The 12,196-nt window shown below is 46.5% G+C and overlaps 24 non-coding genes and 2 pseudogenes across 24 annotated transcripts; all 26 read right to left on the reverse strand.

Annotated features, from left to right (window-relative positions):
- Positions 1 to 94: 94 nt before the first annotated feature.
- On the reverse strand, positions 95 to 213 carry LOC148794525 (5S ribosomal RNA). The gene has a single exon (XR_016069704.1). It is a non-coding gene; the product is annotated as a 5S ribosomal RNA (ribosomal RNA).
- A 355-nt stretch (positions 214 to 568) lies between these two features.
- LOC148794526 (5S ribosomal RNA) lies at positions 569 to 687 on the reverse strand. Its single transcript, XR_016070894.1, has one exon. It is a non-coding gene; the product is annotated as a 5S ribosomal RNA (ribosomal RNA).
- A 355-nt stretch (positions 688 to 1,042) lies between these two features.
- Positions 1,043 to 1,161, reverse strand: LOC148794527 (5S ribosomal RNA). Its single transcript, XR_016072321.1, has one exon. It is a non-coding gene; the product is annotated as a 5S ribosomal RNA (ribosomal RNA).
- A 354-nt stretch (positions 1,162 to 1,515) lies between these two features.
- Positions 1,516 to 1,634, reverse strand: LOC148794528 (5S ribosomal RNA). Its single transcript, XR_016069705.1, has one exon. It is a non-coding gene; the product is annotated as a 5S ribosomal RNA (ribosomal RNA).
- Positions 1,635 to 1,989: 355 nt separating this feature from the next.
- Positions 1,990 to 2,108, reverse strand: LOC148794529 (5S ribosomal RNA). The gene has a single exon (XR_016070897.1). It is a non-coding gene; the product is annotated as a 5S ribosomal RNA (ribosomal RNA).
- A 355-nt stretch (positions 2,109 to 2,463) lies between these two features.
- On the reverse strand, positions 2,464 to 2,587 carry LOC148794530 (5S ribosomal RNA). The gene has a single exon (XR_016069278.1). It is a non-coding gene; the product is annotated as a 5S ribosomal RNA (ribosomal RNA).
- A 355-nt stretch (positions 2,588 to 2,942) lies between these two features.
- LOC148794531 (5S ribosomal RNA) lies at positions 2,943 to 3,061 on the reverse strand. Its single transcript, XR_016072082.1, has one exon. It is a non-coding gene; the product is annotated as a 5S ribosomal RNA (ribosomal RNA).
- A 355-nt stretch (positions 3,062 to 3,416) lies between these two features.
- Positions 3,417 to 3,535, reverse strand: LOC148794532 (5S ribosomal RNA). Its single transcript, XR_016073593.1, has one exon. It is a non-coding gene; the product is annotated as a 5S ribosomal RNA (ribosomal RNA).
- A 353-nt stretch (positions 3,536 to 3,888) lies between these two features.
- LOC148794533 (5S ribosomal RNA) lies at positions 3,889 to 4,007 on the reverse strand (annotated as a pseudogene).
- Positions 4,008 to 4,362: 355 nt separating this feature from the next.
- LOC148794534 (5S ribosomal RNA) lies at positions 4,363 to 4,481 on the reverse strand. Its single transcript, XR_016074812.1, has one exon. It is a non-coding gene; the product is annotated as a 5S ribosomal RNA (ribosomal RNA).
- Positions 4,482 to 4,836: 355 nt separating this feature from the next.
- LOC148794535 (5S ribosomal RNA) lies at positions 4,837 to 4,955 on the reverse strand. The gene has a single exon (XR_016068765.1). It is a non-coding gene; the product is annotated as a 5S ribosomal RNA (ribosomal RNA).
- A 353-nt stretch (positions 4,956 to 5,308) lies between these two features.
- On the reverse strand, positions 5,309 to 5,427 carry LOC148794536 (5S ribosomal RNA). Its single transcript, XR_016071857.1, has one exon. It is a non-coding gene; the product is annotated as a 5S ribosomal RNA (ribosomal RNA).
- Positions 5,428 to 5,782: 355 nt separating this feature from the next.
- On the reverse strand, positions 5,783 to 5,901 carry LOC148794537 (5S ribosomal RNA). The gene has a single exon (XR_016070274.1). It is a non-coding gene; the product is annotated as a 5S ribosomal RNA (ribosomal RNA).
- Positions 5,902 to 6,256: 355 nt separating this feature from the next.
- LOC148794538 (5S ribosomal RNA) lies at positions 6,257 to 6,375 on the reverse strand. The gene has a single exon (XR_016072322.1). It is a non-coding gene; the product is annotated as a 5S ribosomal RNA (ribosomal RNA).
- A 354-nt stretch (positions 6,376 to 6,729) lies between these two features.
- LOC148794539 (5S ribosomal RNA) lies at positions 6,730 to 6,848 on the reverse strand. Its single transcript, XR_016069706.1, has one exon. It is a non-coding gene; the product is annotated as a 5S ribosomal RNA (ribosomal RNA).
- Positions 6,849 to 7,203: 355 nt separating this feature from the next.
- Positions 7,204 to 7,322, reverse strand: LOC148794540 (5S ribosomal RNA). Its single transcript, XR_016070898.1, has one exon. It is a non-coding gene; the product is annotated as a 5S ribosomal RNA (ribosomal RNA).
- Positions 7,323 to 7,677: 355 nt separating this feature from the next.
- LOC148794541 (5S ribosomal RNA) lies at positions 7,678 to 7,801 on the reverse strand. The gene has a single exon (XR_016069279.1). It is a non-coding gene; the product is annotated as a 5S ribosomal RNA (ribosomal RNA).
- Positions 7,802 to 8,156: 355 nt separating this feature from the next.
- Positions 8,157 to 8,275, reverse strand: LOC148794542 (5S ribosomal RNA). The gene has a single exon (XR_016072083.1). It is a non-coding gene; the product is annotated as a 5S ribosomal RNA (ribosomal RNA).
- A 355-nt stretch (positions 8,276 to 8,630) lies between these two features.
- On the reverse strand, positions 8,631 to 8,754 carry LOC148794543 (5S ribosomal RNA). The gene has a single exon (XR_016069246.1). It is a non-coding gene; the product is annotated as a 5S ribosomal RNA (ribosomal RNA).
- A 356-nt stretch (positions 8,755 to 9,110) lies between these two features.
- On the reverse strand, positions 9,111 to 9,229 carry LOC148794544 (5S ribosomal RNA). Its single transcript, XR_016073371.1, has one exon. It is a non-coding gene; the product is annotated as a 5S ribosomal RNA (ribosomal RNA).
- A 353-nt stretch (positions 9,230 to 9,582) lies between these two features.
- LOC148794545 (5S ribosomal RNA) lies at positions 9,583 to 9,701 on the reverse strand. The gene has a single exon (XR_016070557.1). It is a non-coding gene; the product is annotated as a 5S ribosomal RNA (ribosomal RNA).
- Positions 9,702 to 10,056: 355 nt separating this feature from the next.
- On the reverse strand, positions 10,057 to 10,172 carry LOC148794546 (5S ribosomal RNA). The gene has a single exon (XR_016069319.1). It is a non-coding gene; the product is annotated as a 5S ribosomal RNA (ribosomal RNA).
- A 355-nt stretch (positions 10,173 to 10,527) lies between these two features.
- Positions 10,528 to 10,646, reverse strand: LOC148794547 (5S ribosomal RNA; annotated as a pseudogene).
- Positions 10,647 to 10,999: 353 nt separating this feature from the next.
- Positions 11,000 to 11,118, reverse strand: LOC148794548 (5S ribosomal RNA). The gene has a single exon (XR_016071365.1). It is a non-coding gene; the product is annotated as a 5S ribosomal RNA (ribosomal RNA).
- A 355-nt stretch (positions 11,119 to 11,473) lies between these two features.
- On the reverse strand, positions 11,474 to 11,592 carry LOC148794549 (5S ribosomal RNA). The gene has a single exon (XR_016070235.1). It is a non-coding gene; the product is annotated as a 5S ribosomal RNA (ribosomal RNA).
- Positions 11,593 to 11,946: 354 nt separating this feature from the next.
- On the reverse strand, positions 11,947 to 12,065 carry LOC148794550 (5S ribosomal RNA). Its single transcript, XR_016069708.1, has one exon. It is a non-coding gene; the product is annotated as a 5S ribosomal RNA (ribosomal RNA).
- Between the last annotated feature and the right edge of the window lie 131 nt (positions 12,066 to 12,196).

Genomic DNA, 12,196 nt, shown 5'->3' on the forward strand with positions numbered 1-12,196 from the left:
GGTCCGAGTATCCGGCACGTTGTTTGCGTTTGTCTCGCCGAAACGACAAATGGAATTTGCAAATACGATATCGAAATAAAATATTAATAAAATTGGGGTGCAACACGAGGACTTCCCAGGAGGTCACCCATCCTAGTAATAGTCTCGCCCAAGCACGCTTAACTTCGGAGTTCTGATGGGATCCTGTGCATTAGTGCTGGTATGATCGCACCCGTTTAATTCATGCTCGCTTAGATCTTTATGCACTATCTTGCTCCCCTCCATTAATTGTTTTAGATTTGAAAAAACTGTGTATGCAGCCTTCCTCCCTTGGTAACCGTGCACAAGCTCGTACGTGAGCAGAGTGTTTGCATTTCAGATCTGCCGCACCCCCGGATAGATGCAATACTATCGCGGGGCCCACAATGCACGACGAATGCCAAAAGCCCGGTTTTTGAACGGTTCCCATTCAGTAATGACAATCGTGCCGCAAATGGTCCGAGTATCCGGCACGTTGTTTGCGTTTGTCTCACCGAAACGACAAATGGAATTTGCAAATACGATATCGAAATAAAATATTAATAAAATTGGGGTGCAACACGAGGACTTCCCCGGAGGTCACCCATCCTAGTACTACTCTCGCCCAAGCACACTTAACTTCGGAGTTCTGATGGGATCCGGTGCATTTGTGCTGGTATGATCGCACCCGTTTAATTCTTGCTCGCTTAGATCTTTATGAACTATCTTGCTCCCTTCCATTAATTGTTTTAGATTTGAAAAAAATGTGTATGCAGCCTTCCTCCCTTGGTAACCGTGCACAAGCTCCTACGTGAGCGGAGTGTTTGCTTTTCAGATCTGCCGCACCTCCGGATAGATGCAATACTATTACGGGGCCCACAATGCACGACGAATGCCAAAAGCCCGGTTTTTGCACGGTTCCCATTCAGTAATGACAATCGTGCCGCAAATGGTCCGAGTATCCGGCACGTTGTTTGCGTTTGTCTCACCGAAACGACAAATGGAATTTGCAAATACGATATCGAAATAAAATATTAATAAAAATGGGGTGCAACACGAGGACTTCCCCGGAGGTCACCCATCCTAGTACTACTCTCGCCCAAGCACACTTAACTTCGGAGTTCTGATGGGATCCGGTGCATTAGTGCTGGTATGATCGCACCCGTTTAATTCATGCTTGCTTAGATCTTTATGCACTATCTTGCTCCCCTCCATTAATTGTTTTAGATTTGAAAAAACTGTGTAGCAGCCTTCCTCCCTTGGTAACCGTGCACAAGCTCCTACGTGAGCAGAGTGTTTGCTTTTCAGATCTGCCGCACCCCCTGATAGATGCAATACTATCGCGGGGCCCACAATGCACGACGAATGCCAAAAGCCCGGTTTTTGCACGGTTCCCATTCAGTAATGACAATCGTGCCGCAAATGGTCCGAGTATCCGGCACGTTGTTTGCGTTTGTCTCGCCGAAACGACAAATGGAATTTGCAAATACGATATCGAAATAAAATATTAATAAAATTGGGGTGCAACACGAGGACTTCCCAGGAGGTCACCCATCCTAGTAATAGTCTCGCCCAAGCACGCTTAACTTCGGAGTTCTGATGGGATCCTGTGCATTAGTGCTGGTATGATCGCACCCGTTTAATTCATGCTCGCTTAGATCTTTATGCACTATCTTGCTCCCCTCCATTAATTGTTTTAGATTTGAAAAAACTGTGTATGCAGCCTTCCTCCCTTGGTAACCGTGCACAAGCTCGTACGTGAGCAGAGTGTTTGCATTTCAGATCTGCCGCACCCCCGGATAGATGCAATACTATCGCGGGGCCCACAATGCACGACGAATGCCAAAAGCCCGGTTTTTGCACGGTTCCCATTCAGTAATGACAATCGTGCCGCAAATGGTCCGAGTATCCGGCACGTTGTTTGCGTTTGTCTCACCGAAACGACAAATGGAATTTGCAAATACGATATCGAAAAAAAATATTAATAAAATTGGGGTGCAACACGAGGACTTCCCCGGAGGTCACCCATCCTAGTACTACTCTCGCCCAAGCACACTTAACTTCGGAGTTCTGATGGGATCCGGTGCATTTGTGCTGGTATGATCGCACCCGTTTAATTCTTGCTCGCTTAGATCTTTATGAACTATCTTGCTCCCTTCCATTAATTGTTTTAGATTTGAAAAAAATGTGTATGCAGCCTTCCTCCCTTGGTAACCGTGCACAAGCTCCTACGTGAGCGGAGTGTTTGCTTTTCAGATCTGCCGCACCTCCGGATAGATGCAATACTATTACGGGGCCCACAATGCACGACGAATGCCAAAAGCCCGGTTTTTGCACGGTTCCCATTCAGTAATGACGATCGTGCCGCAAATGGTCCGAGTATCCGGCGCGTTGTTTGCGTTTGTCTCGCCGAAACGACAAATGGAATTTGCAAATACGATATCGAAATAAAATATTAATAAAATTGGGGTGCAACACGAGGACTTCCCAGGAGGTCACCCATCCTAGTACTACTCTCGCCCATGCACACTTAACTTCGGAGTTCTGATCCGATGGGATCCGGTGCATTAGTGCTGGTATGATCGCACCCGTTTAATTCATGCTCGCTTAGATCTTTATGCACTATCTTGCTCCCCTCCATTAATTGTTTTAGACTTGAAAAAACAGTGTATGCAGGTTTCCTCCCTTGGTAACCGTGCACAAGCTCCTACGTGAGCAGAGTGTTTGCTTTTCAGATCTGTCGCACCCCCGGATAAATGCAATACTATCGTGGGGCCCACAATGCACGACGAATGCCAAAAGCCCGGTTTTTGCACGGTTCCCATTCAGTAATGACGATTGTGCCGCAAATGGTCCGAGTATCCGGCGCGTTGTTTGCGTTTGTCTCGCCGAAACGACAAATGGAATTTGCAAATACGATATCGAAATAAAATATTAATAAAATTGGGGTGCAACACGAGGACTTCCCAGGAGGTCACCCATCCTAGTACTACGCTCGCCCAAGCACACTTAACTTCGGAGTTCTGATGGGATCCGGTGCATTAGTGCTGGTATGATCGCACCCGTTTAATTCATGCTCGCTTAGATCTTTATGCACTATCTTGCTCCCCTCCATTAATTGTTTTAGATTTGAAAAAACTGTGTATGCAGCCTTCCTCCCTTGGTAACCGTGCACAAGCTCCTACGTGAGCGGAGTGTTTGCTTTTCAGATCTGCCGCACCCCCTGATAGATGCAATACTATCGCGGGGCCCACAATGCACGACGAATGCCAAAAGCCCGGTTTTTGCACGGTTCCCATTCAGTAATGACGATCGTGCCGCAAATGGTCCGAGTATCCGGCGCGTTGTTTGTGTTTGTCTCGCCGAAACGACAAATGGAATTTGCAAATACGATATCGAAATAAAATATTAATAAAATTGGGGTGCAACACAAGGACTTCCCAAGAGGTCACCCATCCTAATACTACTCTCGCCCAAGCACACTTAACTTCGGAGTTCTGATGGGATCCGGTGCATTAGTGCTGGTATGATCGCACCCGTTTAATTCATGCTCGCTTAGATCTTTATGAACTATCTTGCTCCCTTCCATTAATTGTTTTAGATTTGAAAAAAATGTGTATGCAGCCTTCTTCCCTTGGTAACCGTGCACAAGTTCCTACGTGAGCGGAGTGTTTGCTTTTCAGATCTGCCGCACCTCCGGATAGATGCAATACTATCGCGGGGCCCACAATGCATGACGAATGCCGAAAGCCCGGTTCTTGCATCGTGGCCATTCAGTAATGACGATCGTGCCGCAAATGGTCCGAGTATCCGACGCATTGTTTCTAGTATCTCCCAGAAACAACAAATGGAATTTGCAAATACAAATCAAAATAAAATATTAATAAAATTGGGGTGCAACACGAGGACTTACCAGGAGGTCACCCATCCTAGTAATACTCTCGCCCAAGCACGCTTAACTTCGGAGTTCTGATGGGATCCTATGCATTAGTGCTGGTATGATCGCACCCGTATAATTCATGCTCGCTTAGATCTTTATGCACTATCTTGCTCCCCTCCATTAATTGTTTTAGATTTGAAAAAACTGTGTATGCAACCTTCCTCCCTTGGTAACCGTGCACAAGCTCGTACGTGAACAGAGTGTTTGCATTTCAGATCTGCCGCACCCCCGGATAGATGCAATACTACTGCGGGACCCACAATGCACGACGAATGCCAAAAGCCCGGTTTTTGCACGGTTCCCATTCAGTAATGACAATCGTGCCGCAAATGGTCCGAGTATCCAGCACGTTGTTTGCGTTTGTCTCACCGAAACGATAAATGGAATTTGCAAATACGATATCGAAATAATATATTAATAAAATTGGGGTGCAACACGAGGACTTCCCCGGAGGTCACCCATCCTAGTACTATTCTCGCCCAAGCACACTTAACTTCGGAGAACTGATGGGATCCGGTGCATTTGTGCTGGTATGATCGCACCCGTTTAATTCATGCTCGCTTAGATCTTTATGAACTATCTTGCTCCCTTCCATTAATTGTTTTAGATTTGAAAAAAATGTCTATGCAGCCTTCCTCCCTTGGTAACCGTGCACAAGATCCTACGTGAGCGGAGTGTTTGCTTTTCAGATCTGCCGCACCTCCGGATAGATGCAATACTATCGCGGGGCCCACAATGCACGACGAATGCCGAAAGCCCGGTTTTTGCATCGTTGCCATTCAGTAATGACAATCGTGCCGCAAATGGTCTGAGTATCCGGCACGTTGTTTGCGTTTGTCTCGCCGAAACGACAAATGGAATTTGCAAATACGATATCGAAATAAAATATTAATAAAATTGGGGTGCAACAGGAGGACTTCCCAGAAGGTCACCCATCCTAGTACTACTCTCGCCCATGCACACTTAACTTCGGAGTTCTGATGGGATCCGGTGCATTAGTGCTGGTATGATCGCACCCGTTTAATTCATGCTCGCTTAGATCTTTATGCACTATCTTGATCCCCTCCATTAATTGTTTTAGATTTGAAAAAAATGTGCATGCAGCCTTCTTCCCTTGGTAACCGTGCACAAGCTCCTACGTGAGCGGAGTGTTTGCTTTTCAGATCTGCCGCACCTCCGGATAGATGCAATACTATCGCGGGGCCCACAATGCATGACGAATGCCGAAGGCCCGATTCTTGCATCGTGGCCATTCAGTAATGACGATCGTGCCGCAAATGGTCCGAGTATCCGACGCATTGTTTCCAGTATCTCCCAGAAACAACAAATGGAATTTGCAAATACAAATCAAAATAAAATATTAATAAAATTGGGGTGCAACACGAGGACTTCCCAGGAGGTCACCCATCCTAGTACTACTCTCGCCCAAGCACGCTTAACTTCGGAGTTCTGATGGGATCCGATGCATTAGTGCTGGTATGATCGCACCCGTTTAATTCAAGCTCGCTTAGATCTTTATGCACTATCTTGCTCCCCTCCATTAATTGTTTTAGATTTGAAAAAACTGTGTATGCAGCCTTCCTCCCTTGGTAACCGTGCACAAGCTCCTACGTGAGCAGAGTGTTTGCATTTCAGATCTGCCGCACCCCCGGATAGATGCAATACTATCGCGGGGCCCACAATGCACGACGAATGCCAAAAGCCCGGTTTTTGAACGGTTCCCATTCAGTAATGACAATCGTGCCGCAAATGGTCCGAGTATCCGGCACGTTGTTTGCGTTTGTCTCACCGAAACGACAAATGGAATTTGCAAATACGATATCGAAATAAAATATTAATAAAATTGGGGTGCAACACGAGGACTTCCCTGGAGGTCACCCATCCTAGTACTACTCTCGCCCAAGCACACTTAACTTCGGAGTTCTGATGGGATCCGGTGCATTTGTGCTGGTATGATCGCACCCGTTTAATTCTTGCTCGCTTAGATCTTTATGAACTATCTTGCTCCCTTCCATTAATTGTTTTAGATTTGAAAAAAATGTGTATGCAGCCTTCCTCCCTTGGTAACCGTGCACAAGCTCCAACGTGAGCGGAGTGTTTGCTTTTCAGATCTGCCGCACCTCCGGATAGATGCAATACTATTACGGGGCCCACAATGCACGACGAATGCCAAAAGCCCGGTTTTTGCACGGTTCCCATTCAGTAATGACAATCGTGCCGCAAATGGTCCGAGTATCCGGCACGTTGTTTGCGTTTGTCTCACCGAAACGACAAATGGAATTTGCAAATACGATATCGAAATAAAATATTAATAAAAATGGGGTGCAACACGAGGACTTCCCCGGAGGTCACCCATCCTAGTACTACTCTCGCCCAAGCACACTTAACTTCGGAGTTCTGATGGGATCCGGTGCATTAGTGCTGGTATGATCGCACCCGTTTAATTCATGCTTGCTTAGATCTTTATGCACTATCTTGCTCCCCTCCATTAATTGTTTTAGATTTGAAAAAACTGTGTAGCAGCCTTCCTCCCTTGGTAACCGTGCACAAGCTCCTACGTGAGCAGAGTGTTTGCTTTTCAGATCTGCCGCACCCCCTGATAGATGCAATACTATCGCGGGGCCCACAATGCACGACGAATGCCAAAAGCCCGGTTTTTGCACGGTTCCCATTCAGTAATGACAATCGTGCCGCAAATGGTCCGAGTATCCGGCACGTTGTTTGCGTTTGTCTCGCCGAAACGACAAATGGAATTTGCAAATACGATATCGAAATAAAATATTAATAAAATTGGGGTGCAACACGAGGACTTCCCAGGAGGTCACCCATCCTAGTAATAGTCTCGCCCAAGCACGCTTAACTTCGGAGTTCTGATGGGATCCTGTGCATTAGTGCTGGTATGATCGCACCCGTTTAATTCATGCTCGCTTAGATCTTTATGCACTATCTTGCTCCCCTCCATTAATTGTTTTAGATTTGAAAAAACTGTGTATGCAGCCTTCCTCCCTTGGTAACCGTGCACAAGCTCGTACGTGAGCAGAGTGTTTGCATTTCAGATATGCCGCACCCCCGGATAGATGCAATACTATCGCGGGGCGCACAATGCACGACGAATGCCAAAAGCCCGGTTTTTGCACGGTTCCCATTCAGTAATGACAATCGTGCCGCAAATGGTCCGAGTATCCGGCACGTTGTTTGCGTTTGTCTCACCGAAACGACAAATGGAATTTGCAAATACGATATCGAAAAAAAATATTAATAAAATTGGGGTGCAACACGAGGACTTCCCCGGAGGTCACCCATCCTAGTACTACTCTCGCCCAAGCACACTTAACTTCGGAGTTCTGATGGGATCCGGTGCATTTGTGCTGGTATGATCGCACCCGTTTAATTCTTGCTCGCTTAGATCTTTATGAACTATCTTGCTCCCTTCCATTAATTGTTTTATATTTGAAAAAAATGTGTATGCAGCCTTCCTCCCTTGGTAACCGTGCACAAGCTCCTACGTGAGCGGAGTGTTTGCTTTTCAGATCTGCCGCACCTCCGGATAGATGCAATACTATTACGGGGCCCACAATGCACGACGAATGCCAAAAGCCCGGTTTTTGCACGGTTCCCATTCAGTAATGACGATCGTGCCGCAAATGGTCCGAGTATCCGGCGCGTTGTTTGCGTTTGTCTCGCCGAAACGACAAATGGAATTTGCAAATACGATATCGAAATAAAATATTAATAAAATTGGGGTGCAACACGAGGACTTCCCAGGAGGTCACCCATCCTAGTACTACTCTCGCCCATGCACACTTAACTTCGGAGTTCTGATCCGATGGGATCCGGTGCATTAGTGCTGGTATGATCGCACCCGTTTAATTCATGCTCGCTTAGATCTTTATGCACTATCTTGCTCCCCTCCATTAATTGTTTTAGACTTGAAAAAATAGTGTATGCAGGTTTCCTCCCTTGGTAACCGTGCACAAGCTCCTACGTGAGCAGAGTGTTTGCTTTTCAGATCTGTCGCACCCCCGGATAGATGCAATACTATCGTGGGGCCCACAATGCACGACGAATGCCAAAAGCCCGGTTTTTGCACGGTTCCCATTCAGTAATGACGATTGTGCCGCAAATGGTCCGAGTATCCGGCGCGTTGTTTGCGTTTGTCTCGCCGAAACGACAAATGGAATTTGCAAATACGATATCGAAATAAAATATTAATAAAATTGGGGTGCAACACGAGGACTTCCCAGGAGGTCACCCATCCTAGTACTACGCTCGCCCAAGCACACTTAACTTCGGAGTTCTGATGGGATCCGGTGCATTAGTGCTGGTATGATCGCACCCGTTTAATTCATGCTCGCTTAGATCTTTATGCACTATCTTGCTCCCCTCCATTAATTGTTTTAGATTTGAAAAAACTGTGTATGCAGCCTTCCTCCCTTGGTAACCGTGCACAAGCTCCTACGTGAGCGGAGTGTTTGCTTTTCAGATCTGCCGCACCCCCTGATAGATGCAATACTATCGCGGGGCCCACAATGCACGACGAATGCCAAAAGCCCGGTTTTTGCACGGTTCCCATTCAGTAATGACGATCGTGCCGCAAATGGTCCGAGTATCCGGCGCGTTGTTTGTGTTTGTCCCGCCGAAACGACAAATGGAATTTGCAAATACGATATCGAAATAAAATATTAATAAAATTGGGGTGCAACACGAGGAGTTCCCAGGAGGTCACCCATCCTAGTACTACTCTCGCCCATGCACACTTAACTTCGGAGTTCTGATCCGATGGGATCCGGTGCATTAGTGCTGGTATGATCGCACCCGTTTAATTCATGCTCGCTTAGATCTTTATGCACTATCTTGCTCCCCTCCATTAATTGTTTTAGACTTGAAAAAACTGTGTATGCAGCCTTCCTCCCTTGGTAACCGTGCACAAGCTCCTACGTGAGCAGAGTGTTTGCTTTTCAGATCTGCCGCACCCCCGGATAGATGCAATACTATCGCGGGACCCCACAATGCACGACGAATGCCAAAAGCTCGGTTTTTGCACGGTTCCCATTCAGTAATGACGATCGTGCCGCAAATGGTCCGAGTATCCGGCGCGTTGTTTGAGTTTGTCTCGCCGAAACGACAAATGGAATTTGCAAATACGATATCGAAATAAAATATTAATAAAATTGGGGTGCAACACAAGGACTTCCCAGGAGGTCACCCATCCTAATACTACTCTCGCCCAAGCACACTTAACTTCGGAGTTCTGATGGGATCCGGTGCATTAGTGCTGGTATGATCGCACCCGTTTAATTCATGCTCGCTTAGATCTTTATGAACTATCTTGCTCCCTTCCATTAATTGTTTTAGATTTGAAAAAAATGTGTATGCAGCCTTCTTCCCTTGGTAACCGTGCACAAGCTCCTACGTGAGCGGAGTGTTTGCTTTTCAGATCTGCCGCACCTCCGGATAGATGCAATACTATCGCGGGGCCCACAATGCATGACGAATGCCGAAAGCCCGGTTCTTGCATCGTGGCCATTCAGTAATGACGATCGTGCCGCAAATGGTCCGAGTATCCGACGCATTGTTTCTAGTATCTCCCAGAAACAACAAATGGAATTTGCAAATACAAATCAAAATAAAATATTAATAAAATTGGGGTGCAACACGAGGACTTCCCAAGAGGTCACCCATCCTAGTAATACTCTCGCCCAAGCACGCTTAACTTCGGAGTTCTGATGGGATCCTATGCATTAGTGCTGGTATGATCGCACCCGTATAATTCATGCTCGCTTAGAACTTTATGCACTATCTTGCTCCCCTCCATTAATTGTTTTAGATTTGAAAAAACTGTGTATGCAACCTTCCTCCCTTGGTAACCGTGCACAAACTCGTACGTGAACAGAGTGTTTGCATTTCAGATCTGCCGCACCCCCGGATAGATGCAATACTACTGCGGGACCCACAATGCACGACGAATGCCAAAAGCCCGGTTTTTGCACGGTTCCCATTCAGTAATGACAATCGTGCCGCAAATGGTCCGAGTATCCGGCACGTTGTTTGCGTTTGTCTCACCGAAACGACAAATGGAATTTGCAAATACGATATCGAAATAAAATATTAATAAAATTGGGGTGCAACACGAGGACTTCCCCGGAGGTCACCCATCCTACTACTCTCGCCCAAGCACACTTAACTTCGGAGTTCTGATGGGATCCGGTGCATTTGTGCTGGTATGATCGCACCCGTTTAATTCATGCTCGCTTAGATCTTTATGAACAATCTTGCTCCCTTCCATTAATTGTTTTAGATTTGAAAAAAATGTCTATGCAGCCTTCCTCCCTTGGTAACCGTGCACAAGCTCCTACGTGAGCGGAGTGTTTGCTTTTCAGATCTGCCGCACCTCCGGATAGATGCAATACTATCGCGGGGCCCACAATGCACGACGAATGCCGAAAGCCCGGTTTTTGCATCGTTGCCATTCAGTAATGACAATCGTGCCGCAAATGGTCTGAGTATCCGGCACGTTGTTTGCGTTTGTCTCGCCGAAACGACAAATGGAATTTGCAAATACGATATCGAAATAAAATATTAATAAAATTGGGGTGCAACAGGAGGACTTCCCAGGAGGTCACCCATGCTAGTACTACTCTCGCCCATGCACACTTAACTTCGGAGTTCTGATGGGATCCGGGGCATTAGTGCTGGTATGATCGCACCCGTTTAATTCATGCTCGCTTAGATCTTTATGCACTATCTTGCTCCCCTCCATTAATTGTTTTAGATTTGAAAAAAATGTGTATGCAGCCTTCTTCCCTTGGTAACCGTGCACAAGCTCCTACGTGAGCGGAGTGTTTGCTTTTCAGATCTGCCGCACCTCCGGATAGATGCAATACTATCGCGGGGCCCACAATGCATGACGAATGCCGAAAGCCCGATTCTTGCATCGTGGCCATTCAGTAATGACGATCGTGCCGCAAATGGTCCGAGTATCCGACGAATTGTTTCCAGTATCTCCCAGAAACAACAAATGGAATTTGCAAATACAAATCAAAATAAAATATTAATAAAATTGGGGTGCAACACGAGGACTTCCCAGGAGGTCACCCATCCTAGTACTACTCTCGCCCAAGCACGCTTAACTTCGGAGTTCTGATGGGATCCGGTGCATTAGTGCTGGTATGATCGCACCCGTTTAATTCATGCTCGCTTAGATCTTTATGCACTATCTTGCTCCCCTCCATTAATTGTTTTAGATTTGAAAAAACTGTGTATGCAGCCTTCCTCCCTTGGTAACCGTGCACAAGCTCGTACGTGAGCAGAGTGTTTGCATTTCAGATCTGCCGCACCCCCGGATAGATGCAATACTATCGCGGGGCCCACAATGCACGACGAATGCCAAAAGCACGGTTTTTGCACGGTTCCCATTCAGTAATGACAATCGTGCCGCAAATGGTCCGAGTATCCGGCACGTTGTTTGCGTTTGTCTCACCGAAACGACAAATGGAATTTGCAAATACGATATCGAAATAAAATATTAATAAAATTGGGGTGCAACACGAGGACTTCCCCGGAGGTCACCCATCCTAGTACTACTCTCGCCCAAGCACACTTAACTTCGGAGTTCTGATGGGATCCGGTGCATTAGTGCTGGTCTGAGCGCACCCGTTTAATTCATGCTTGCTTAGATCTTTATGCACTATCTTGCTCCCCTCCATTAATTGTTTTAGATTTGAAAAAACTGTGTAGCAGCCTTCCTCCCTTGGTAACCGTGCACAAGCTCCTACGTGAGCAGAGTGTTTGCTTTTCAGATCTGCCGCACCCCCTGATAGATGCAATACTATCGCGGGGCCCACAATGCACGACGAATGCCAAAAGCCCGGTTTTTGCACGGTTCCCATTCAGTAATGACAATCGTGCCGCAAATGGTCCGAGTATCCGGCACGTTGTTTGCGTTTGTCTCGCCGAAACGACAAATGGAATTTGCAAATACGATATCGAAATAAAATATTAATAAAATTGGGGTGCAACACGAGGACTTCCCAGGAGGTCACCCATCCTAGTAATAGTCTCGCCCAAGCACGCTTAACTTCGGAGTTCTGATGGGATCCTGTGCATTAGTGCTGGTATGATCGCACCCGTTTAATTCATGCTCGCTTAGATCTTTATGCACTATCTTGCTCCCCTCCATTAATTGTTTTAGATTTGAAAAAACTGTGTATGCAGCCTTCCTCCCTTGGTAACCGTGCACAAGCTCGTACGTGAGCAGAG

Source organism: Nelumbo nucifera, chromosome 4, assembly GCF_055504915.1.
Source record: "Nelumbo nucifera cultivar China Antique chromosome 4, China Antique-T2T, whole genome shotgun sequence".
In the NCBI taxonomy this organism is placed as follows: Eukaryota; Viridiplantae; Streptophyta; class Magnoliopsida; order Proteales; family Nelumbonaceae; genus Nelumbo; species Nelumbo nucifera.